The sequence below is a fragment of the Dasypus novemcinctus genome, chromosome 6, assembly GCF_030445035.2.
Source record: "Dasypus novemcinctus isolate mDasNov1 chromosome 6, mDasNov1.1.hap2, whole genome shotgun sequence".
NCBI lineage: Eukaryota > Metazoa > Chordata > Mammalia > Cingulata > Dasypodidae > Dasypus > Dasypus novemcinctus.
In genome coordinates this window covers 97,748,538-97,771,803 of record NC_080678.1, presented here as the reverse complement: position 1 = coordinate 97,771,803, position 23,266 = coordinate 97,748,538, and the positions used below count along the sequence as shown (strand labels likewise).

General features: G+C 40.9%; 2 pseudogenes; both read right to left on the bottom strand.

Annotated features, from left to right (window-relative positions):
- Window positions 1-2,273: 2,273 nt before the first annotated feature.
- On the bottom strand, window positions 2,274-6,439 carry LOC131278894 (transmembrane protein 144-like; annotated as a pseudogene).
- A 561-nt stretch (window positions 6,440-7,000) lies between these two features.
- On the bottom strand, window positions 7,001-22,333 carry LOC131278893 (RNA polymerase II elongation factor ELL2 pseudogene; annotated as a pseudogene).
- Between the last annotated feature and the right edge of the window lie 933 nt (window positions 22,334-23,266).

Here is a 23,266-nt window from a genome sequence, read left to right as displayed (position 1 = left end):
TTAAAAGGTATTCTCCAATCCATAGATACGTGTTTACCTTCTCAAGCAACACATATTAACAGCGAACAGTTATATAGTGTTTGCCAAGTGCCAGATACTCTTGAACGTATTTTACAGATTTTAACTAATTTGAACCTCTCATGCGAGATAGATACTATCATTATTCCAATTTAGAGATAAAGAATCTGATATAGGGAGGCTCAAAAACTTGTTCAAAGTCAAAACTAAGAAGAGGCAGAGATAAGATTCAAACCAGGAGACTAATCTGAGGCTCCTTGCTGGCCAACCAGGCTATAAACTCTTTCTTTTCTTGAAAAAAAAATGATTTAAACCAGAGTCCATTCATTTAAGCAGAATGCTGTTCTATCTCTCCTGCACAGCAATGTACTGTACTAACAGGTGAGAGCTTGTAGAATTTGGATTTCTTATGAGTATGGAAAGCATTGTGATAAACATTGCACTAGCGTTTCCAGTTTAGTTTTCATAAATAAATAAAGCCAGCTTTCTGTCATTTTCCTTTGCCTAGTGGAAATGACAAATCAATACAAGAGAAAAACCGGAAAACTACCAGTTAACAACAGAGATTCTAGGAATTTCAGAAAAAAAATAATAAATGATACATCCAAAGACGTGTTGGTCCATTTAAAATTCTCATTCTGATAAGCTAGAACTCACTTCAGTATCTCTAGAATGTTCCCCCAAATTTTGAATGGTATATTTCTGTATGTGTGTGTGTATACGTACGCAATTATATATATACATACATATATAATAGAGGTTCAAATGGTGAAAATTTTTTGTTCTTTGAGGATGGATTTTATCTAGGGATAATAAAAATCTTTAGAGCTAAGGTGGGTGGGAGAGGTAGAGTTGGGCAACACTAATTTGAAGTGAATGTAAGTTTTCACTAAAAATAACGAAATGGACTTTTGAACATTCAGTTACCACCCTTGACATTTTCTTTATCTAGGATCCAGATCATTTGGAATTGATTCTATTATAAAGTAAGTTTTTCTCTGCTAAATTATTTCTGCCTCTCTCAATTAATGAGGATAGTAAGTTGGAAATTTGGACTGTAAGTTCTTTGTAAATGGACTCCATATGGTTTTCTGGATTATGCAATAATGTTTACATATTGTGGTAAAAGGAGCCCTCTCAAATAATGCTGTGAAAATGTAGACATTTTAATCATTCTGTTAAGTCCTTCATATACAGTTCATCAGAAGAATTTTCCCTTTTCTACTTGCCTGCAACTCAGTTTTCCATGTTTCTCATATTCGTGGGGAACAATCATTTACACACTTGAAGAATGGTTGAGGCAAGCAGATGTGGTTCAAGTGATAGGGCTTCTGCCTACCATATGGTTAGATCCCTGGGGCCTCCTGGTGAAAAAGAAGAAGAGAAAGTGCCTCCGTGGCAAGCCAGCACCCACATAGTACACCAGTGCCCACGTGGCAAGCCAGTACCTGCGTGGCAAGCTGAGTGCCCACACGGTGAGTTAGTGCCAGTGCAGTGAGCCAGAAACCAGGAAATGAGGTCACGCAGCTAACAGGGAACCTCTCACATCAGAGGTCCCAGAATTGAATCCTGGTGAATCCTAGAAGAGAAAAAAGAAATGAGAAGACCAAAAAAAGAAATAGAAGCAGATGTGGCTCAACTGATAAGAGTGTCCACCTACCATATAGGAGGTCCAGGGTTCGAACCCAGGGCCTCCTGGCCTGTGTGGTGAGCTGGCCCAAGCGCAGTACTGCCGCACAAGGAGTGCCATCTCATGTGGGAGTGTCCCGCACATAGGGGAGCCCCACACGCAGGGAGTGTGCCTGCAAGGAGAGCCTGTCCCGCACGAAAAAAAGCGCAGCCTGCCCAGGAGTGTGGTGCTGCACACACAAAGAGCTGACACAGCAAGATGATGCAACAAAATGAGACAGAAATTCCCAGTGCTGCCGAGAATGCAAGTGGACACAGAAGAATGCACCGCAAATGGACATTAGCGCAGACAACTGGGTGGGTGGGTGGGGAGCCAGAAGGGGAGAGAAATAAAAATGCATCTTAAAAAAAAAAAAGATACAGACTACCACACAGTGAATGGATACAGACAGCAAAAGCAGGGTGGGGGGGAGGGGGACAGGAAGGGGAATACATAAATATATATTGTGAAAAAAAGAATGATTGAGATCCATTTATAATTTGAAAATGAACTCTTTAAGGAACATTGTTGCTGTAGTGGCAGATGGTCTTTTAACCACTGCTGCCATCTGCTGGTCTTTTGATTGTTAGATCTTAGAAAGAGCAGGCCCTAATCCTCCCGTCAAGATGATACAAAATATAAATATCATTAACAGGTAGTATTTTGGACTCTGTATTTCCTTAAACACGAAGATATCCCACACTGGAGTTATGAATCCTGGATCAGCAATGATGATTGGAAAACTGACCACACACTTAGAGAGTGATTAGTTAGCGATTAGCTAACAGCAGGTAGCTATTGCCCGGAGGATTCCTCAAAGGAATCCTCCTAAGATTGCTTCAAAATATAGTTTAGGACTATTTTTCATGGCTATGTAGTAGGCCAAAAAATAGACTGTACTTGTGAGAAAGATGCCACTGAAGCGTACGAAGACATAGTCAAAATCGTATTGACTTGCCACTACATATTTACCACCATTTTGTCTACTGTGGTCCTTGATATAAATGACTGGCAAATGTGGATCCAGAGTATTCCAGCTATCACTGTGAGACTACAGCCCACTGTGTGGTGTAGCACTGTAGAAGGTTTTTTTTGAAGATTTATTTTTATTTATTTCTCCCCCCTTCCTCCCCTGTTGTCTGCTCTGTGTCCACTTGCTGTGTATTATTCTGTGTCCGCTTGCATTCTCGTCAGGCAGCATCGGGAATCTGTGTCTCTTTTTGTTGCTTCATCTTGCTGTGTCAGCTCTCCATATGTGTGGTGCCGCTCCTGGGCAGGCTGCACTTCTTTTGTGCAGGGTGGCTCTCCTTGTGGGGCGTAGTCCTTGTTAGTGGGGCTCCATTACATGGGGGACACCCGTGTGTGGCACGATACTCATTGTGTGCGGCAGCACTGTGCTTGGGCCAGCTCACCACAGGGCCAGGAAGCCCTGGGTGCTGAACCCTGGACCTCTTATATGGTAAGCAGACGCTCTATCAGTTGAGCCACATCCATTTCCCACTGTAGAAAGTTTATCCAACCAGTAATATTCACACCAGTTATCTTGAGTTTGGTTGATTGCATGTTCTGTGACTAACGCGTAGTATCTGTGGTATGTCTGTTACTTGGTATTTCACTTTTGACAAACAAAAATATGAAAGCATTTACTACTGATAGCCCAGCTCCAATGTAATTAGCAGGGGTTTTGATACTTCTTGTGCAGCCATTCCAAACCAGCCAAGCCTTGAGCTTGCCCAGCCAGTTAATCCATTACATGATCCTTAGATTAAGATTCCAAGGCTTAAACTAATTTTTTTTTTTTTGAGGTACCAGGGCTGGGGACTGAACCCAGAACTTCGTATGTGGGAAGCTGATGCTTAGCTCAACCGCTGAGTCATGTTGGTAACCCTGAGTTGGTTTTTTCATTTATTTTGCTTATTGTTTTTTTTTTTTTTTTTTTTTTAGGAGGCACCGGAAACCAAACCCGGGACCTCTTGTGTGGGAAGCAGGTACTCAACTACTTGAGCCACATCTGCTCTGTAAACCAGTGGTTTTGATAATTGGGACAACAGCTCTGTTCTCTGTTGCCTAAATGCAGCTGCCAAGCTTTGCAAAAGGCCAAAATTTAGGGCTAGGTAATATCAGAAATTGACCATCAAACACAACCAACCATATGGCAGCACAAAGAACCCACTGAGGAAACATTCCATTGCCATTATCACATTTTCATAGTGCTAGAAAGTTTGAGCCAAACAAAATGACAGCTACAGAAGAAGTGATGAAACCAGTGTTTGGAGCTTTGGCTTATTGCTCAGGGGTCCTATAGTGCCCCCAGGGAGCTGGTTCACTGTAATCTCGCTGTCCTTTCAAGAGCGTTGGGCTGCAGGCAGGCAGTGGTGAGGCTTGCTCTCGCCCGGCACACCTGAGCTCCGCCTCCAGAGCGCCGGTGGGGAGCCAGCACCCTCACTCCCTGTGCTCCCTGGGGCAGCCTCACTAGGCTTTCTCTGAACAAACTTCCTTGTATTTGTATTACTAACCACACACCTGAGTTCACTGTGTTTTCAGTCCCTTGTTTTATACTCTAGTTTTCCTTGTAGGAACATGTACATCCCAAGATGCAAAAATAAATTTTAAAAAATTATTATTAAGGAAGTTGCTACTTGAAATAAAGAAGCTAGTTTTATTTATTTATTTAAGGAGGTACTAGGAATTGAACCTGTGACCTTGTATATGGGAAGCAGGCACTCATCCACTGAGCTATGCCCGCTCCTCTGTCACTTTAAAAAGTTATTGTTTTTGGATGCTGAAGACAAACATCTTTATTAAAGATACTGCCCCAAATTTGACAAACATTTCAAAACAGATTTGTAAACATAATGCTTGCCTTTTCAACTGGCAGCACTTTGGAAAGACAATACTAAATGACAATACAACTTGAATTAACATTACTTCAAAATCCTTATATTTTTAACCGCATAATTTATGTTCCCACATGATGAAACAAGTGAACATTTAAGTCACATATATGCTCCATGAAATGAAAATATGTGCTGTTTTGATGAATCGCAGTATGATATGTTTAACTATATCTGCTTTTTAATAATCCTGGTGCCCAGGATAAAACAAACATACAAACCAAAAAAACCTCAGATATATATTACATGTAGGTAATAACCTCTTTGCATATGTGTCTTCAAAAAATACTTTGTAGAAGAGGATGTGGCTCAAGCAGTTGAGCCTACTTCCCACATGGGAGGTCCAGGGCTCATTTTCTGGTACCTCCTAAAAAAAACCAACAAAACATTATAGCAGTATGTAAGTAGGTACCTGCATGTTTAATTTTATACTTTTGTTCCCAAACTGTAGGTCTCTTTCATTTTAATAACATAATGATTTTACCTAACATTATTAAAGCTGACAAACTGTTGAAATGAAATATGTTGTCTTCTGCAATAAAGTAACAATTTGACAGGAAAAAAAAACCCTGTAGTAGCATCTGTCAGTTATTTAACCTTAGCATTTGGTCTTCTAGGAGTTGCAGCTTTTTTTCTGATGCTTGCTCACATCCACATAACCTGTACACACACAGTTCAAGCACACTCTTCAGACGCTGGTAGGTGTGCTTCCTGTTGCTCTAATCAAGTGGGAAGCGGTGTAGCTTATGTTTAACCACACTATGTACTCAACTAGTAAACACCTTAAGGCAACCATTGCAATGAGGAGTTAACTTGCAGGCAGATTTACTGTTCTAGATCAAGTCAGCCTTTATATACATATGTGTATGTATATCTATGTACGTACATATATACTTTATTTTTTGTATTTTGTGCGCATTTCTAATCATTCTACAACTTATTGCAAAGAGTTCACATTAAGAAGGGTCAGAAAATAGGTTTATGTTTATCCTGAAGCATTTGACTTTGGATGCTATTATTTTTTTTTTTTTTTATGCACACAACATTGAAGTGTGAGAATTGGGTTCCCAATATCTTACAAAAAAATTCCTAGTGACAAACATAAGTTTTTGATGAAAAAAAAAATGACTTGACATATAGATACTGTATCTCCACTATCTGCCTAAAATAAAAGATTTCCTATTGACATAAACACAAGTCTTTAGGGGAAAAACAGGACCAGAAAAAGCTTCAAAAATACAAGGAAGCAAAGTAAAGTGGGAAAAAAGAAAGGGAACTCAAGTTTACTAATACTGAAACTTTCAACAGGCGAAATTTCATCCTTTTGGAATCTTCATGCAACTCATTTGGAATTTTAATTAAATAGACTTAACTTTGTTCTCATCTTCTGGCCCAGCAGAGTTCTAGTGCCGTGACTCTGCTTGCTGTTGGTCAAATTTGCCTATTAGTCTTTTAATATGAGCCAGCTTATTATGAAAATTCATCTGTATTTTTCTTCCTGGTAATTGGGACTAGACTACTTGATCTTCTGATACTCTTGTAAAACTTCATGAACATTCTGATGCTTTTTTGAGCTCAGAGAAAGGTACTTTCATTTTGCACCAAGTCTGATAAATCTTCTAGTGACAGTCTCCATGCTGGTCTGCAAGGCCCTGTACTCATAATACTTGGCATTGAAGTCATCCCTGTAATTCTGGCATTGCTCATAGGAGACAATAACAATATATTTTATCAAATAATCTGGGAGTGCAGGTGTTGAGGAAGACTCTTTTGAGGCAGCACAGCTCTCTAACTCCTTCATTGGAACTTGACTGGAGTTATTTAACTTGTCAAGTTCCCTCAACAGTCTCAGTGTCATTTCTTTATTTTTTTCCAAACAAATCAGTATTATTGGTACGTACTGATAAAGCATACAGTTCATCCAAAGTGTACAATTATTGGTATTTGGTGTAATCATGTAGTTGCGCATTTATCACTTCAGTCATTATTAGAGCATTTTCATCATTCCAATAATAATAATAATAATAATGAAAAACCAAAAAACAAAGGAAAAAAGCTCTACCCCTTAAAAATTACCTCTCAATCTTTCTATGCTTCCCCTGCCATACACATCTGCTATTCTGTTTCTGTTTTTCTAATTTTTATTTCTATTTTCCATAGATGGAGTCAAACAGTATGTAGTACCTTTTGTCTAGTTTCTTTCTCTTAGTAGATACTACTGTTTTTTTAAATTTAAAAATTTATTTTTATATAAATTGTTACACTCAGTTAAAATAAGATGATAACCACAATAACAATAAATCTACTTTAGTTAGCAGTTGCACTCCCCCCACCACCTTATTTTTGTTCATTCCTCAGTCTTGAGGCATTTGGGATGATGTGCCCTCTGACTGCTTCAGGCTGAGAAAGGATATATATATTATGGGGCAGAGGAATGAAATCGTTTTGCTTGCAGTTGGAGATATCCCTTGTTTTGGGGCTGGGACTGGTCAATCACTGTCATTTTGTTAGATGTCCAGGAAAGGCCCTAGGAACAGGAGAGTAGGAGTTGACCACATAACCTGTAGGATTTCAAGGCTCAACCAGCATAGGAGCAATTGGAAGGCTTTACATCTTAGAGAAATAAACTTAACAAGTAAGTGGAAGGTAGAAGAGTCATGATGAGGGGGTTCATAAATGGATAACTACCATTTTGACTAAAACTGTCAGAAGGTAGTCTTGAGTCTCCTGGCCTTCTGAGTGCTAGGGGAATTGGAGTTAGAATTCATAGTCTAAGAACTCAGCACTACCTCAGTTATCATTTGTAACTCTAACTAGTGTGAAAATACCCAACAAATATCTGAACATTTTTATATACCCTATATACATGGAACAGCAACAATCCCCCAAGTGCAAGGGCAATGACCAGTGAAGAAGGATGGTCCAAAGATGAGCCCTTGATACTGATGACTATGCTTATGAGCCTGCATGCCTGAAATTTTAGCTAGGCCTAGAGCTGCAGAGTGCCTAAGAGTTACCTCCTGAGAGCTTCCATGTTGCTCAAATGTGGCCACTCTCTAAGCCAAACTTAGCATGTAAATGCATTATCTTACCCCCAGCATGGGACATGACTCCCAGGGATGAGCCTCCCTGGTGACAAGGGATTACTACCAATCACTAGCTAATGATGCAATTAGAAAAAGACCTTGAATAAAAGGGGAATATTGATAAAGACAAATGAGATTATATGGCTAAGAGTCTTCAAAAAAGAGTTGGGAGGTCATCAGAGGGGTCGTGCTTATGCACATCTCAGCAGGATCCCAGAGAGAGCCAAAGTAGATACAATTAGATACAATCCCAGGTACTGTTGCTCCTGAGAGCTATGGAGACACACAGGCTCTATGGTCATAGCAGATGGCCCTGGAGTTCAGTGCCTTGTCAGTGGGCCCTACTTTGTAATTTGTGTTCCTGAGTGTGATAGAGTTGGACTCAGATGTGACCTTTCTACACATGCCTCTTCTGTCACTTTTACTGAACCCGTGGTTGGTACTGGGGTTGGTGTATACTCAGGAAACTTGAAGCTCTGGACTGGGCATGTGCCAGCTGGGTCCTGAGCCTAAGCAGAGTTGTAACTCCTACTCTCTGGTTCATTGGACTTACCCAGGCCAACTAACAGGGAGGTGAATATGGTCAGCCCCCACAACAGGGAACTGAGAGTGCCTACAACTACAAGTAGGAGAATCACATCCATCAGCCATGTGGGATCTAAGCCCCCTCTAGGTTTAAAGGTGGAGTGGACATTACTATCCCAGGGTCCACAGGATGGAGGAATAAAATATTGATTAGAGTGGACTTACTGGTATTCTATTATAGAGCTGTTGTAACTCTAGCAATTGAAGAAATTTTATCATCGATGTGGAGAAAATGGCCATAGTAGTTGCTGAGGGCAGGGAGAGGGAAGAAGAGATGTGATGTGGGGGCATTTTCGAGACTTGGAGTTGTCCTAAATGATATTGCAGGGACAGAAGCTGGACATTATATATCCTGCCATAACCAACTGAATAGACTGGGGAGAATGTAAACTACAATGTAAACTAATATCCATGTGATGCAGCAGTACTCCAAAATGTATTCACCAAATGCAATGAATGTGCCACAATGATGAAAGAGGTTGTTAATGTGGGAGGAGTGGGGTGTGGTGTGGTGTGAGATATATGGGAACCTCTTATATATATATTTATTCATTTATTTCTCTCTCCTCCCCCATCCCACCCCGGTTGTCTGTTCTCTGTGTCTATTTGCTGCATCTTCTTTGTCCACTTCTGTTGTCAGTGGCACAGGAATGTGTGTTTCTTTTTTTGTTGCATCATCTTGTTGTGTCAGCTCTCCATGTATGTGGCACCATTCCTGGGCAGGCTGCACTTTCCTTTCACGGTGGGCAGCTTTCCTTATGGGGTGCTCTCCTTGCGTGTGGGGCTCCCCTATGTAGGGGACAACCCAGTGTGGCAGGGCACTCCTTGCGTGCATCAGCGCTGTGCATGGTCCAACTCCATACTGGACACACTGGGTAAAGGTGGCCCAGGGTTTGAACCGTGGACCTCCCATGTGGTAGACAGACACCCTTACCACTGGGCCAAGTCTGCTTCCCTCTTCGAGGCTCTTTAAAACATAATCTTTTAAGGTATGTGAGAGGACCTTAGGATTCAGATTGACTACCTATTTCAGAATTGCTCTGAGGAAATTCTTGTCTTTTTAATTGATGCCATCTTTCTGCAGTGGAGCAAGCAGCTAAGGTTTCTTGTAGGCCTTCAGTGCCAGTAGTGAATCACTTTGTCCCTATATGGCTGCTGAGAAGCACTGCTGCTGCTGTATGTCTTTTAAATTGTATTTGTAGGGTTCATGGGAGTTGACCTTTTTCTCTTAGGTACTGCATCTGAAACATCTTGAGCTGCTTTCCGAATTTGCACTCTTTTTCCTATGTATATGGCTTCATAACCATATATGGTTTGATAACTTCTGTGCTATGGTTGTGGGATTTCTTCTCTGCCTGGATCATTCTTTCTTGTGTCATCTGATACCAGTTGTTTGTTGCACAAATTAATTTTTTTTAATCTTGTTTAAATCCCATACATTTGAGCTGGGAGGCTCCAGAGCTGGAGAATGTTTGCTGGATGCAGTCAAAGCCGCCTTGAGGATTGTCTTTACCCACATTTGACAAATAAAAGCTAAAGTTATGTACTTCATTGGGGAGATCACTTTTTCGGAATTTTGACGAGTCCTTGGAGCCCTTGGAACTGAATCGAAGGTGAAAAAGGAATTAAATTCTTGTGGCCCTGGTAGGTCTCTGGTGCCCTGATTGCCGTCTCAGTGAGGTTCATGTGCAGTACAGTGATACTGTCCTGCTCCACATGCCTGCATGGCAACCTAGAGTGGTGCTCCTACTGCAGGCCTGCTGCCATCTTAAAGGCCACAGTGTGCCAGCGCTGTCACTGTGACAGACATCCCACTTCTGGCATACTGTCATTTAGTGCCACTTGTTTTTGTAAATAAAGTTTTATTGGCACACAGAAAAGCCCCCGTGTTTATGTATTGTCTGTGACTGCTTTCATGTTGTAATGACAGAGCTAATTAATTGTGACAAGAACTATATGGCTTTTAAGATATAACTTACTGTATGGCTCTTTATGGAAGTTTGTCAACCCCATCTCGGTCTAGTTTTCAAACTTTAGTGTCTATCTGAATCACCTGGAGGGCTTGTTAAAACACTCATTGCTAGGCCCTATTCCCAGAATAATGGATTATGTAGCTGTATAATTAATTAATTAATTAATTAATTAATTTTAAGATTTATTTTTTATTTCTTTCCTCTCCCCCCGCAGTTGTCTGTTCTCTGTGTCCATTCACTGTGTGTTCTTCTGTGACTGCTTCTATCCTTATCAGTGGCACCAGGAATCTGTGTTTCTTTTTGTTGTGTCATCTTGTTGTGTCAGCCCTCCATGTGTGCATCACCATTCTCGGGCAGGCTGAACTTTCTTTCGTGCAGGGCGGCTCTCCTTACGGGGCACACTCCTTGTGTGTGGGGCTCCCCTACGTGGGGGCACCCCTGCATGGCACGGCACTCCTTGCGTGTATCAGCACTGCGCATGGGCCAGCTCCACATGGGTCAAGGAGGCCTGGGGTTTGAACTGTGGACCTCCATGTGGTAGACGGACGCCCTATCCACTGGGCCAAGTCCACTTCCTGTATATTAGTTATTTAATGCTGTGTAAAAAATTACCCAAGAAATTAGTGGATTAAAACAACAAATATTTGTTATCTCATGTAGTTTTTTTTTTTTTTAACTTATATTTTTTATTAGAGTAGTTGTAGGTTTGCAGAAAAATAATGCATCTCATGCCACTTTTGTGGGCCTGGTATTTACAGGTGGCCTCACAGGGTGGTTGTGGTTGTGGTCTCATGGTCAGCTGGGGCTGCAGCCATTTTTTTTTTTTAATTATTTATTTATTGTTTTTTTTAAATTACATTAAAAAAAATATATGAGGTCCCATTCAACCCCACTGCCCCCGCCCCCCACTCCCCCCACAGCAACACTCTCTCCCATCATCGTGATACATCCATTGCACCTGGTAAGTTCATCTCTGAGCATCACTGCACCCCATAGTCAATGGTCCACATCATAGCCCAGACTCTCTCTCGTTCCATCCAGTGGGCCCTGGGGGGATCTACAGTGTCCCATAATTGTCCGTGAAGCACTATCCAGGACAACTCCACGTCCCGAAAACGCCTCCACATCTCATCTCTTCCTCCTGTTCCCCACACCCAGCAGCCCCCATGGCTACCGTTCCCACACCCATTCCACATTTTCTCTGTGGACATTGGATTGGTTGTGTCCATTGCACACCTATGTCAAGTGAGGGCTTAGATTGCACATGGGTACTGGATGCACTCTTCCCGCTTCTAGTTGTAGACACTCTAGGCTCCATGTTGTGGTGGTTGACCTTCTTCAACTCCATGTTAGCTGAGTGGAGTAAGTCCAATAAGTCAAAGTGTAGGAGCTGAAGTCTGTTGAGGCTCTGGGCCTGGGTGTCATGTTATCAGTCCAGAGATTCAAATCCCCTACATATATCTTAAGCCCAGCACCAACTACAATTCCAATAAAGTAGCATGCAAGTCTTGTGAAAAGAGATCCCCTCTGAGTCCATTTCCATCACGCAGAAACACCAGCTCCAAAGAAGGGCCATCTGTCATGGCAGTGAACCCCTTCTGCCATGACCATAGAACCCGTGGGTCTCTTTATCCCTCAAAAGAACCAATACCTGGGGTTGTATCTACCTTATCTGTCTCTTAGACTCTGTTCAGTTGTACATAGGGGTATTCCTTCTGACAACCTCCAGACTCTTTTTTAGAGACTCACAGCCTTATAATCTTATTTCTCCTTTCCATTTCCCCCTTACATTAGGTCAAACCGCTTCCCGAAGTCATGTTATTATATGTAGACAGGTATATTCTGCTGTTCCGCATTGAATCTTTAATTCAAGGTCATTTTCTAGTTGCTTCTTCAGCTGGTATGTGGTAGTGATCCCTCGGTGCCAGGGAGGCTCATCCCCGGGTGTCGTGTCCCACGCTGGGGGGAATGCATCACATCTACACGCTGAGTTTGGCTGTGAGAGTGGCCACATTTGAGTAACATGAAGGCTGTCAGGAGGAAACCCCCAGGCACAATGCTACTCTAGGCCTTGTTCTTATTGCAGGTGCATAGGCTCAAAAGTGTAGCCATTGGTATCAAGAGCCCACTGTTGGGCCCTCCTTCCTTCCTGGTTCTTGCCGTTGCACCTGGAGGATTGCCGCTGCTCTCCCAGGGCCCACAACAGTGACCCCCTGGCCAGGAGCCCAGTACCCCCCCCCAGCTATTGTTTTTAATTGTTTCCACTATGAGTATATATGGACATTACCATATACCCTGGGCATATGCCCTGTATAACTCCCTGTCAACCATATATATCCTGTCAATAACATCCCATATCAGTATTCCTCCGCTGCCATTGTTGAACCACTCTGTGATCCAAAACTTCCCGTAAAGTGAATCCCTACATAATGTCAGCTTCACAAGAGTCTTAGATCACCAAAATTCATATATACAATATACAGTATTTCCCCAGATCCACCATAAAACCTTTTCCCTTCCACAGCAATAATCTTTTAACTTATTCATATCATATTTCCTGAAACTGATGTACAGATTCCGAAACTATAGTTTTCAAACAAGGTAACATTTGTGCTTACTATGTGGTCCATACTTTAGGTTGTACAGTTTTCTAAATTTTTTAGTTATCCTATGTTTTGTCTTATGGTTTTCATTATTAGTCTGTCGTCCCCTATATGTTTTTGGTGTAATATTAGCTGTTTTATATTCATCCTCGTGTACTCTCACATAACTCCTCTTTTGCCCCCTTATTTACCTTTGTTCCATCCATTGCACATCCATTTTCCCCTCCCCTTAGGGCCCACAACGCCTGCCAATCTAATGCCCTGGGAGCCGTCCTTTCTCACGAGAGATACAGTTCTCTCTATTTGACGGCATTAGTCTTCCCCAGGATATGGGTCCACCCCACCCAATGGTAGAACCCACCTTGGCAAAATGAGCCTTCAGCTATTCCCTCCGGAGTCTGTCCCGCATCAGACCATACCCCCTGAGCGTCCTAACCAGGTAACCCTCCTACTTATACTTTGATACGTTTTACTCAACATTTAGTTCTCAACGAACTTCTGGCACTCTCCCATGTTTGTATGTTGCCCCTCCCTCCCACTATTTCTTGGACCATATTACCCCTCTTCCCATCCCCAGCCCCCCTCAAACCCAGAAAACCCCACCCAAAGGTAACCCCTTGCCCCCATTTTGTCCCTTCTTTGTGCTCATACTTACCCCCAGCTCGTCACAGATTGCACCCCTACAGACATTAACTCACAGCCTTCCTCCACCCCCCGATTTTCAGTAAGCCACTTTTCCAGACTCTAGCTCTCTGAGGCAGTTAACTTATTTCATATCATTGAGGTCATATAGTATTTGTCCTTCAATGCCTGGGTTGCTTCACTCAACATAAGATTCTCAAGGTTCATCCATGTTATCACGTGCGATTGTAGTGTATTGGTTCTTACAGCTGAGTAGTATTCCATTGTGTGTATATTCCACATTTTATTGATCCACTCATCTGTTGATGGACTTTTGGATTGATTCCAACTTTTGGCAATGGTGAACAATGCTGCTATGAACATTGGTGTACATATATTGGTTTGTGTCCTTGTTTTCAGATCTGATGGGTATATACCCAGCAGTGGTATTGCTGGGTCATATGGCAAATCTATGGATAATTTTTTGAGAAACTGCCAAACTGTCCTCCAGAATGGTTGGATCCTTCTGCATTCCCACCAGCAATGGATGAGTGTTCCCCTTTCTTCACATCCTCTCCAGCATTTGTATTCTACTGTTTTTTTCATGGCTGCCAATCTTATGGGAGTAAGATGGTATCTCATTGTAGTTTTGATTTGCATTTCCCTGATAGCTAGGGATTTGGAGCATTTTTTCATGTGCTTTTTAGCCATTTGTATTTCTTCTTTGGAGAAGTGTCTGTTTAAATCTTTTTCCCATTTTTTAAATGGGTTGTTTATCTTTTTGTTTTCGAGATATATGAGTTCTTTATATATGCAAGTTATAAGTCTCTTATCAGATATATGGTTGCCAAATATTTTCTCCCATTGTGTGGGTTCCCTTTTTACTTTCTTGACAAACTCCTTTGAGGTGCAGAAGGCTTTAATTTTGAGGTAGTCCCATTTATCTATTTGTTCTTTTGCTGCTCGTGCTTTTGGTGTGATATTCATGAAGCCATTTCCTATTACAAGGTCCTGTAGATGTTTCCCTACACTGCTTTCTAAGGTCTTTATGGTCTTGGCTCTTATATTTAGGTCTTTGATCCATCTTGAGTTGATCTTTGTATAAGGTGTGAGATGGTAATCCTCTTTCATTCTTCTACATATGGCTATCCAGTTCTCCAGGCACCATTTGTTGAATAGGCCATTCTCTCCCAGTTGAGAGGGTTTGGTGGCTTTATCGAATATTATATGGCTATATACATGAGGTTCTATATCTGAACTTTCAATTCGATTCCATTGGTCTGTGTGTCTCTCCTTATGCCAGTACCATGCTGTTTTCACTACTGTAGCTTTGTAGTATGTTTTGATGTCAGGAAGTGTGATTCCTCCTATTTTGTTTTTCTTTTTCAATATGTCTTTGGCTATTCGGGGCCTCTTTTTATTCCAAATAAATTTCATAGTTTTTCTAGTTCCTTAAAGAAGGCTGTGTTGATTTTTATTGGGATTGCATTGAATGTGTAGATCAGTTTTGGTAGGATAGACATCTTAATAATATTCAGTCTTCCTATCCATGAACAGGGAATATTCTTCCATTTATTTAGGTCTTCTTTGATTTCCTTGAACAATCTTGTATAGTTCTCGATGTATAAGTTTTTTACCTCTTTAGTTAAATTTATTCCTAAGTATTTGATTTTTTAATTTACTATTGTGAATGGTATTTGTTTCTTGATTTCCTCCTGATCTTGCTCATTATTGGTGTACAGAAATGCTACTGATTTTTGCGCATTGATCTTATAACCTGTGACTTTGCTAAACCCATTTATGAGTTCTAGGAGCTTTGTTGTAGATCTCTCAGGGTTTTCTATATATAGGATCATGTCATCTGCAAATAATGAAATTTTGACTTCTTCCCTTCCAATTTGAATGCCTTTTATATCTGGTTCTTGTCTCAGTGCTCGAGCAAGTACTTCCAAGACAATGTTAAATAGGAGCGGAGACAATGGGCATCCTTGTCTTGTTCCTGATTTTAGAGGGATGGATTTCAGGATTTCGCCATTGTAAACAATGTTGGCTTTAGGTTTTTCATATATACTCTTTATCATGTTCAAAAAGTTTCCTTGTATTCCGATCTTTTGGAGTGTTTTTATCAGGAAGGGGTGCTGTATTTTGTCAAATGCCTTTTCATTTGTTCTTTTGTATATTTGTTTTTGGAGGCCATGTCTTCAAGCACACTGATCCTTTCTTATGCCTCTTCAAATTTGCTGTTATATACTTCCAGTGTATTTTTAATTTCATTTATTGTGACTTTCATTGCTATAAGATCTCCTATTCTTCTATGTATGCATTCAAATTCTTCTTTGTGCTCATCCAATATCTTCATAATATCCTTAATCTCTTTAGCCATCTCATTGAATTTATTAAGGTGATTTCTTTGAGCATATGATTAGTTGTCTCAACTTCTCTAAACTGATGACTTAGTTTGTTCCCTTGACTGGGCCATCTTCCTGTTTCTTGGCATGGACTGTAATTTTTTGTTGGTGTCTTGGCATTTGGTTTACTAGATATATTTATTCTGGATAGTTTCTCTCTTTACTCTAGGGCTTCTATTTGATTAACTTTGTGTTACAGCCCATCTTTGATCCTTGATTCAACTTAATTTGGAATCTTATAGATTCACATTTAGCTAATCTGAAAATTTTCAGCTCTTTTTCATCTGTTTCTTGCCCTTTCTCCCTTGCTAGTTGCATAATAGGAGCCAAGGATGCAGTTGGTACTGTAAGCCATGGAGGCTGAAGCTTCCCATGTTGCCCAGGAACAAGTGAACCCTCTCCCACATTTCTACCCTGCCAGGATAGGAACAGAGCAGCAAACATGTGCAGTAGTCCAAGACATGCAGGCCAAGACTCTAGTTGCCCAAAGAGACTGAGGAACCTTTATACCTCTTCCTCCCATGCTCAGGGTGGGTATGGTGCTGCAGGTATGCATGGAAAACTAAGCTCTGCTGGTTAAAACTAACCGCAGTTGCCCAGGTAGACTGGTGAAGAATTGTCCCCTCCCCCCCAACTCCCCTGCTAGGGGTGGAGATGGAGCTCTAGGAGTGCCCAATAATCTAGTCCATGCAGACCAAAGTGCCTGCAGTTGCCTAGAGAGGCTTCGGAAACACTGCTTCACTCCTGTCCTATCATGGGCAGGAATGGAGCCACAGTTGTCTAACAATCCAGTCTGTGCTGGCCAAAAGCACCTGCTGCTGCCTGGAGAGGCTGAGGAAACCCCCCCCCCGCCACTCCTATTCTATCAGGGGTCGTAATGGAGCCCACAGGTCTCCAAAAATCTAGTCTGTTCGGGCTGAAAATTTCTATAGTTGCCTGGAGAGACTAGTGCAGGTCCCCTCAGCTTCTTTCCTGCTGGAGGTGGGGCTGGAGCCCAGGCTGGAGCAGCAATCTGACCTGGATGGAAAGAAGCTGATCCCTTCCATCACTGTGATTTTTCAATCAGCCCTGGTTTCCCTTATGCCAGAGGCAGAGTTGAAATGGAGGCTACCAGTCTCTTTCTGACTTGGGCAGGTTCAAACTTTAGGTGTTCTGAGGGTGAGACTTTAGACAGTCAGATTTACTAATCAATAGCTGAAGTTGATGCCCAACTGTATCTTCCTTCCCCATTTTTGGGAAATGGAGCTTCCAACTTCAGCCAGAGAATAGTTCCTGAGGCAGCTTGCACTGTTGGTGGGGGATGGGCACCAATCTCCATAGCGTGGAGTGCTCTACTCATGAATCATCACTGCAGATGGGCAGTCTCCTTCTTCCATTCTTCCAAGGATGTTGCAGGATACTTTAGATAGCTCTGGGTGATTACTAACTGCATTGTAGGTTAAGCTGACTCTTGAAGCTCCTTACTCTGATGTCATGTTGCCCCTCCTCCTGTTTCATTGATTTTTCTGTTGTTTTCTTCTGGAAAACAATTTAATTAGTTGACTTATACAAACATTTTACCCCATATCATGACATATGGAATCCTTACTTCCATTTAGTTCCCTTTACCTTCCCTGGTTTTAAATATCACTATCCAAGAATCAGATAGTGATATGATGTTTGTTTTATTCATAAAATATGATTTATAAAGCCTATGAAGAAAAGGATTCCGTTTTGTTTATATTCATATTCCTGCTCTTTCCATTGCTTTTCCTTCCTGATGCTTCTTTTTGCTCATTTCCTATCTGTTTGAAGAACTTTATTTAGCCAATCTTTAACAGTGGGTCTTCTAGTAACAAAGTCTTGTAGTTTCCATTCATCTGAGAATGCCTTTATTTTCTCTTTATTCCTGAACGATATTTTCACTGGGAGTAGAGTTTGCTGATGATGGTACTTTTCTTTCAACACTCGAAAAATGTGCCACTTCTTTCTGGCTTTCATAGTTTCTGGTGAGAAATCTATCATTCAAATTGGTGTCCTGTGGTTAATGTGTCATTTCTAACTACTTTCATGATATTTTATGTTGTCTTTAGTTTTCAGAAATTTAATTATTATGTGTCCAGGTGTTGATTTCTTTGGAGTTTGCTCAGCTTCTTCAATCTGTAAGTTTGTGTCTTGTGTAACATTTGGGAGGTTTTCAGCCAAGTGTTTCCTTGAATACTCTTTTCAGTTCCATTCTTTTTGTTCTCTTCTTCTGGAACTCCTATAATACAATTGTTAGATTCTTTGTGCCCTGAGACTCTGTTCATTTTCTTTTTAATTTTGAAATAATTTCAAGTGTAGAAAAATAATACAAAATAGAAACTTACAAAAATAATACAAACTCCATACAGAGAACTTCTGCACCCCAGATACCCAGATTCACCTCTTTTAACATTATGCCATCTTCATTGTACCATTCTGTGTGCCTGCCTGTCTGCCTGCCTATCTATCTATTAACTAAACATCTGAGAGCAGGTTACACATATCATATTCCTTGAACACATAATACTTTCATGTATATCTTCTATGAACAAAGGTATTCACTTATGTAATCATCTTAAGTGCTGTTCTCAAGTTCAGGAAATTTAACATCAATATAAAGCTTATGTTTATATTCCAATTTTTTTATGTCCCAATAATGCCCCCTTTGCAAGATTTCACCTATTTCTCTCCCCTTCCCCCATTGTCTGCTCTTTGTGTCCATTTGCTGTGTGTTCTTCTGCATCTGCTCGCATTATCCAGTGGAACTGGGAAACTGCGTCTCCTTTTGTTGCATCATCTTGCTGTGTCAGCTCTCTGTGTGCAGCACCACTGCTGGGTGGGCTGTGCTTTTTTCATGTGGGGTGGCTCTCATTGCAGGGCACACTCCTTGCATGTGGGGCTCCCCTATGTGGGGGTGCCCCTGTGTGGCATGGCTCTCCTTGCATGAGGTAGCACTGCACATGGACCAGCTTACCACATAGGTCAGAAGGCCCTGGGGATTTACCCTGGACCCTCCATATGGTAGACAGATGCTCTATCAGTTGAGCCACATCTGCTTCCCCCAATAATGCCCTTTTGAGCCTTTTCCCTCAATTCTTAGATCCCATCCAGTATCATATTGCATTTGTCATTATCTTTTTATTTGCCTACTCTTTAAAAATGTTTTAAAGATTTATTTCATTTACTTGGTTTTTTCTTTATCCCCACCCCCACACCAGATGGTTCTCTCATCTGTCTGCTCATTGTTTGCTCACCTTCTCCAGGAAGTACTGGGAACCAAACCTAGGACCTCCCACATGAAAGGTGAGTGCCCAATGGCCTGAGCCACATCTGCTCCCTGAAGGCTGTGACATCTGCTGGTTTGTGGCACCTGCTTGTTGCAGTGGGGGTGGCATTGCACTGCTAGCTCATTAAAGCAGGAGGCAGTGTGGAGCTCATTGTGGCAAGAGGTGGTGCCTGGCTTATTGTGGTGGGTGGCAGCATGTAGCTCATTGCAGCAGGAGGCAGAATCTAGCACGTTGCAGTGTCCAGTTCATGGTGGGAGGAGGCATCTAGCTCATTGTGGTGGGAGGCAGTGTCTGCTTAGCTGCTTGTATCTGAACTTGGGACCTCCCATGTGGCAGGCAGTTGCCCAACTAGTTGAATCACCTCCATTTCCCAAAATTATTTTAATTTCAAAAATTTAAAGGACAATCATGCATACCATACAGGATTCTCATACATCATTCCACTACCAACACCTTAAATTGTTATGACACAGTTGTCATAAATGATGAAAGAACATCATCACAATATTACTTCTATCTATAGTCCATAGCCTAGTTTGGTGTAGTTTTCCATCTTAAACCCCTCCAACATACCATTCAGTGGGATTAATCACATATTCAATGTTGTGGTATTCTCAACACCATCCATTACTAGAACTTTCCCTTAATCCCAAACAGAAACCCTACTCATTTTTTTCTTTCTATTTTTTAAAAAAGATTTATTTATTTACTTATTTGTCTCCAATTCCCTCCCCACCTCCCAAGTTATTGGCTCTCTGTGTCCATTTGCTGTGTGTTCTTCTGTGACTGCTTCTATCCTTATCAGCAGCACTGGGAATCTGTGTTTCTTTTTGTTGTGTCATCTTGTCATGTCAGCTGTCCATGTGTGGGGCGCCATTCTGCCCCCCATCCCTGATAACCTGTACTCTATTTTTTGTCTCCTTGAGTTTGCATATTATCTGATATTTTCTTAATGGTTACCATGAGGATTAAATTTAACATCCCAAAACTGTAACAATCTTGTTTTCTTTGATACCAACTTAACTTTAATAGTATACACACACTATGTTCCTATAGTCTTTCATCTCCCTCTCCCTTTATGTAGTTCTTATCACAAGTTACATGTTTACGTATTATGAGTCCCAAACCACTGATTTATCATTGCGTTTTATGCATTTGTTTCTTAGATCCTGTAAGAAGTAACAATTGAAGTTACCCACTAAAAAATGCAATAGTCCTGGTATTTATATTTATCCATGTCATTATCTTTACTGGAGATCTTTATTTCTTTTTATTGCTTCAGTCAATTAATGAGTGTCTATTCCTTTTGTATTAGTCAGCCAAAGGGGTGCTGATTCAAAATACCAGAAATTGGTTGTTTTTTATAAAGGGCATTTATTTGGGGTAGGAGTTTGCAGATACCATGCCATAAGGCATAAGTTACTTCTCTCATCAAAGACTACTTTCATGTGTTGGAACAAGATGTCTGCTGATGTCTGCAAGGATTCAGGCTTCCTGGGTTCCTCCCTTTCTGGGGCTTGCTTCTCTTTCCTCTGTGTGCTTACTTTCTGGGGCTCTAGCTAAAGTCTTCAGGATCAAACTTCAGCATCAAAACTCCCACACCAAAAACCCCCAAACTCTGCCCTTTGCCACGTCTTTTTTAAAAAAAGATTTATTTTTTATTTATTTCTCCCCCCCCCCCCCCCAGTTGTCTTCTCTCTGTGTCCATTTGCTGTGTGTTTTTCTGTGACTGCTTCCATCCTTATCAGCGGCACCGGGAATCTGTGTTTCTTTTTGTTGCATCATCTTGTTGTGTCAGCTTCTCTATGTGTATGGTGCCATTCCTGGGCAGGCTGCACTTTCTTTCATGCTGGGTGGCTCTCCTTACAGGGCGCACTCCTTGTGCATGGGGCTTCCCTACACGGGGGATGCCCCTGCATGGCATGGCAGTCCTTGCATTCATCAGCACTGTGTGTGGGCCAGCTCCACATAGGTCAAGGAGGCCTGGGGTTTGAACCACGGACCTCCCATGTGGTAGGCGGATGCCCTATCCATTGGGCCAAGTCCGCTTCCCTGCCATGTCTTTTTATCTGAGAGTTCCCACCCACCGTGGGGTGGGGACTCAATGCCCTATTGGCACAGGAGGTTTACCTGATTACTTAATCAAGTAAACCTCTGAATGCAATGCAATCTAATATGCCCAGAGGAGAAGATCAGTTTGCAAACATAATCCAATATTTCTTTTTGGAATTCATCAATAATGTCAAACTGCTACACTTTTCAACATGAACTCCTTTTATTTAGCCTTTCTAGTAGGGACATTTAAGTGTTGATGAAATCCCTTAGCTTTTGGTTTTCTGGGAATGTCTTAATCCTATCCTCATTCTTCAAAAACAATTTTGCTGGATATAGAATTCATGGTTGGCAGTTTTTTGCTTTCAGCTTTTGAAATATGTCTTCCCAATATGTTCTTTTCTCCATGGTTTCTGAAGAGAAATGGGCACTTAATCTTATTGAGGCTCCCTTGCATGTGACTTGTTGCTTCTCTTTTGTGGCTTATAGAATTCTTTCTTATCTTAGGCAGTTGACAGTTTGATTATAACATTGTTTGGTGTGGGTCTATTTGGGTTTATCCTCTTGGATTTTGATGAGTACCTTGGTTGTTATATTTATGTCTTTCTTGGGAAATTTTCAGCTGTTATTCCTTTGAATATTCCTTCTGTTCTTTTCTCTCTTTTCCTTCTGGGACTCCCACAATGCATATATTGGTATGCTTGGTGATGTCCCACATGTTCTTCAGGCTATATTCACTTATTTTCATTCTTCCTTTTTCTTGGTCCTCTGATGAATGATTTCAACTGTTTTTAAGTTCACTGATTCTTCTGCCAGCTCCCATATGCTGTTGAACCCCTCTGGGGAGTTTTTTTTTTTTTATTATCGTTACTATAGTCTTCAACTCTGGTTCCTTTTCATCATTTCCATCTCTAGGGATATTCTCTTTGTGTTCAGCTATTATTTTCCTGATTTCCTTTTGTTTTCTGACTATGTTTTCCTTTAGCTCTTTGAAACTATTTAGGACCATTAAAAAAAGTCTTGGTCTGGTTTGTCCCTAGTGTGGTCTTACCCATTGATGGTTTCTAGTGCTTTGATCTTCTCCTTTGCCTGTTTCTTCATATGTTTTGAAATCTTTGGTTGAAACCGGGACATCTTGATATTTTAAGTTGCTTTAGCTAGAATTCCATGAATGCAAGGAAGCCGGGGGGGGGGGGGAGGGGAGAGAGACAGAGAGACAGAGAGAGGAAGAGAAGGGAAAAACACCATTTTGATAAGCATGTGGTGATATCACATTGTGGTTTTAATTTACCTAATGACTAATCATGCTAAACATCTTTTCATGTGCTTATCTGTTTATCAGTCTATTGTGTCTCCTCTTCAGTGAAAAAGGTCTATTCATGTTTTTTTGTCATTATTCTTTTGAGTTTTGAGAGTTCTTTTTTAATTTTAGATAATAGTCATTTGTTAGATATGTAGTTTGCAAATATTTTCCTCCATTGGGTAACTTTATATTTATTACAGATTTGTTGAGATACAGTCAACATATCTTACTATAAAATTCACCCATTTAAAGAGAACTTTTGGGGAGCAAGTATAGCTCAGTGTTTGAACATGTATGAGGCCACAGGTTCAATCCCTGGTACCTCCTAAAAAATAAATAGAATTTCTCTCCTTAGAAGGGCAAAAAATTTTAATTTTGATGAAGTCCAATTTATCGGTTTTTCCAATTATAGATTTTGCTTTTAGTGTCAAAAGTAAGAACTCTTTCCTATTATCATATCTTAAAGATTTTCTCCTTTTGTTTTTCTAAAAATTTTATACTTTTATGTTCTACATGTAATCTGTGACCATTTTCAGTTAAATTTTGTAAAATGTGGGAGAAATAGGTTGAGGTTCATTTTTTGGCCTATGGATGTTCAGCTGTTCCAGCACCATTTACTGAAAAGACTTTTATTCCTCCATTGGATTAATTTTGCACCTGTGTTAAAAATCAATTGAGTGTATTTGTATTTTGTTCCATTGATCTATCTGTCTATCTTTATTCCAATGCTGCATTGTCTTGATTGCCATAGCTATATAATTGGT